We start from the raw sequence: 4,157 nt of genomic DNA on the forward strand, positions 1-4,157 counted from the left end.
GTAAGCTACCAGCTGTTGGTGAGGGACTGGGGTAGGTAGGGCATATGAAGTAGCTGTGAAAAAAACCCAAATCAAACTTTTCATTACGCGGCTGGCCAAGCTCAGGGCCATCCCACTGTCTCTGCGCAGAGCTGGAAGGCAAGTGACTCTCCGTCCCTGCCAGTGGGCCCCATGACAGGGCCTCAGCTGAGCCCAGCATGTCCCTGGCACGTGAGTGAAGGGACACGTTACAATAGGAGGCCCAGCTCTTGTCGGTTCTCACCTGCTCCCACTTCCCTTTCTGATGACGGGGTGGCCAAGCCCGGGTCGCCAAGTCTATCACGAGGCCTGGCTCCTCCAGAACATCATGAGCCTTTAGAACACGGTCAAATTGGATTCTACATGTTCACTTAAATAGTAAAAGTAAAATTTGGAAGAATGAAGAGGCTGACACAGTAGCACAACATGGTTTTGGTTTAACAGCAGCTTAAAAATGAACAAAAAGGAAACCTCTCATGCAGACACATCAGGTGGCATAAAACAATCAGCAATTTAATACCGTGGGAGCTCCGTTAGCCATTCTCTCACTCCCCACTCGCGGGCCTGACTGCGCCCCAAGGGCAGCATTGGCTCTAGGGTCACGGCTCCAAGCCTCTGGCGCCCAGGCAAAAGCCCTTTCTCACCATCCTCCAGCTGAGCCCTCCTAAAGAAAAGCCCAGCACTCAAGAGAATGACCAATGCAGGTGCCCTCCGTACAGCACTTAACTACCACTTTCACTCCCTCCCCAACCAGTTGGGATATAAGATGCCATCTGATTGGAATATGAAAATTAAAGCATTTCTCTAATAACACAGTACCATTGATGAAATCTCCATAGATTTTCTAGTCCAAATGTGTGTAAATATATAATAAATTATATGAGAGTATATAATATATATAACAATTTCTATATATTTATATAAATTATATATATATATATATATATAAAATACTTTCTATCACCGTGACTGCGCCATCCCAAGCCTCAAGGCAGTGTACAGATCGTAGCAAAGCCTGGGAGCCTCTCCTCGCGGGGTGCATGGGGCTCACCTCATAAGCTGCACAGCAGTCCAGTCTGTCTTTTCATCAGTCCTCCTCTCTTCTCTTCGCTTCAGCTTGGTTTTATGCAAACAATGACTCTGATGGATTTGCACTTGTGCTAGTGCTTGGGAAAGGGCCATGCAGGAATGGGCACAGTCACATGATGAGTAAGATGTCATTATCCCCAAAAATAAACTAAAACAAAACAAAAATTAAAAAAAAACAGAACAGGACTAGAAAACTCAATTTTTTGGACATATCTAAAAAAGGGGACAAGAACAGTAGTCATTTGTTCTCCCCATGGGGACAGGAATGAAGAGGGAGGAGGGAAGGGGGAGTTGATTTCTTCTGTTCACAATAGAATGGTTGGAGGGGATTCTTCGGAGTTTTTCAGGGGAGGGACCAAAATGTAGTGCCCAGACTGGTCCTCAATGATTTCTTTGATTTTGTTTTAAATCTCTTCCAGTGAGTCACCCTGTACAATGGCTGTGAAGTATTCTCCAAACTCCTGATCCAGTTTCATGGCTTTGTCATAGATCTTATTTGCTTGTTCATACGTCTGCCATCAGTTCATTTCCATAAGTGCTTCAATGGACTTGGGCTTGATGAAAATGGCAATGGGATAAAGTTGTGACTGCTGCAGCCTCTTGACAGCATTGCCAGAAACATCTAAGATGCAGTGTTTGCCCCTCCCCCCAACTCCCTTCACTGACTAGATGCTGGTCCCATAGAGATTATCGTTGACTTGGCCTGCCTCAATGAACTTGTCCTGAATATCCTTCTCCATCTGTTCTCAGGAGACCACAAAGTGGTAGTCTTGCCCATCCACTTCATCATCACGCCGAGGCCAGGTAGTATGTTGTGCACAAAATCCAAATTTATGCAGGAACTCTGAAATCAGGTCATCGTTGACTCTATCCTTCATTGGGCCCAGGATGATGACAGGCCTTGCATAGTGAATTTCTTGCTGTGTCACTGGCTCATATGACAAAATAGCATCCTCCTGTCCTTTGGAACTGTTTTCACTGTCACTGGTGTTGGACGTCACTCCCTGTTCCTGTACACTGCTCTCCTATACCATGTTTTCTTTGTTCTTGTAAAATGAAAACTTTTGAGAGAGGCGGAAACTTTTTATGTTTCTTTTTTTTTTTTGACATCTTTATTGGAGTATAATTGCTTTACAATGGTATGTTAGTTTCTGCTATATAACAAAGTGAATCAGCTATACATATACATATATCCCCATATCTCCTCCCTCTTGCACCTCCCTCGCACACTCCCTATCCCACTCCTCTGGGTGGACACAAAGCATGGAGCTGATCTCCCTGTGCTATGCGGCTGCTTCCCACTAGCTATCTATTTTACATTTGGTAGTGTATATATGTCCATGACACTATCTCACTTCATCCCAGCTTACCCTTCCCCCTCCCCATGTCCTCAAGTCCATTCTCTACATCTGCGTCTTTATTCCTGTCCTGCTCCTAGGTTCTTCAGAACAATTTGTTCTTTTTTTTTTTAGTTTCTATATATATGTGTTAGCATACGGTGTGCTAACTGCTGTTAGTGCTGCTATTAGCAGCACTCTGTATGACACTCACTAGGTCCATCCACCTCACTATAAATAACTCAATTTCATTTCTTTTAATGGCTGAGTAATATTCCATTGTATATATGTGCCACAACTTATTTATCCATTCATCTGTCGATGGACACTTAGGTTGATTCCATGTCCTAGCTATTGTAAATAGAGCTGCACCATTTCCTGGCTATTGTAAATAGTGTTGCAATGAACATTGTGGTACACGACTCTATTTGAATTATGGTTTTCTCAGGGTATATGCCCAGTAGTGGGATTGCTGGGTCGTATGGTAGTTCTATTTTTAGTTTTTTAAAGAACCACCACACCGTTTTCCACAGTGGCTGATGGACCTGTTAGACACAATCATCCCGGTCCTGGCATGAAACTTCACGGTTTTCAGCCGAGCCCTTTCTTTCTTTTCCACCCTCTTCTTACTGGGGATCACACTGATTTGCTCACTTTCTCTGTGTGGGGTCACCAGTCTCACCTGCCACCACTCATCATCAGAGGTGTTAATGACAGTAGAATGTCACCAAAGGAGAAGCTGAGGCCTTGGCTCAGCAGGCAGCGGTCCCGAGTCTGGTCATAATCAAACAAGGCCCTGACATAAAAGGACCTCTTCTCACTCGTTTGCAGGGACCAACTGAGACCCAGAGCTCATGCTGCTATTCATCATTTGCTCTTGCAAGTCATATATCTTCGATTCAAAGCGACTGTATTCTGGGGCCAGGTGGGAGTCTAGATCTAGTGCTGAGAAAATGTCAGCTCAGGCCGGCCCTTCTGTCTCTCACGGAAGACCACAGACCCAAAGCGGGGCATGTGGGGGCAGGGGAGGAGGAGGGGGAGGGGGATGGGAGGAAGGGGAGGGAGGATGAGATGCCTGAGGTGCACGAAGAGGGATGGGGGGGAAGGAGCGGCACCCGCCAGCCTCCGCCTCTCTCCCCATTCTTATATTTCTTCCTGACCAAATTTTTTTAGTCTCATTTGCTGTCCCCTCCAGGTTCCCCTTCGTGACTTACAATTAAGTGAATTGCAGTTACAAAAGCAGAATATGTATTATGACCCATTTATGATATATTCATATATATAGATATTTAAGAGTACACAAGTACGAGTTGTGTCTGTGTAAGGTAGGTCTAAATATATATATAAATATATATATAAACATATATATAAATATATAAATATATATATAAATATACAAATATATATATATACCAAAATGCTAGTAGGCAATGGAGATATTCTGATTGAATTTCACATTAATCATTTCTATAGTTTTGTATTTTTTTTTGGCAATGACTTTTTATTTATTTATTTAACATCTTTATTGGAGTATAATTGCTTTACAATGGTATGTTGGTTTCTGCTTTACAACAAAGTGAATCAGTTATACATATACATATGTTCCCATATCTCTTCCCTCTTGCATCTCCCTCCCTCCCACTCTCCCTATCCCACCCCTCTAGGTGGTCACAAACCACCTAGCTGATCTCGCTGTGCCATGCGGCTGCTTCC

General features: G+C 43.8%; 1 pseudogene; it reads right to left on the bottom strand.

Moving 5' to 3' along the window:
* Positions 1-1,380: 1,380 nt before the first annotated feature.
* Positions 1,381-3,448, bottom strand: LOC102993011 (disks large homolog 3-like; annotated as a pseudogene).
* Positions 3,449-4,157: the final 709 nt, after the last annotated feature.

This window comes from Physeter macrocephalus, chromosome 16 (assembly GCF_002837175.3).
Source record: "Physeter macrocephalus isolate SW-GA chromosome 16, ASM283717v5, whole genome shotgun sequence".
NCBI lineage: Eukaryota > Metazoa > Chordata > Mammalia > Artiodactyla > Physeteridae > Physeter > Physeter macrocephalus.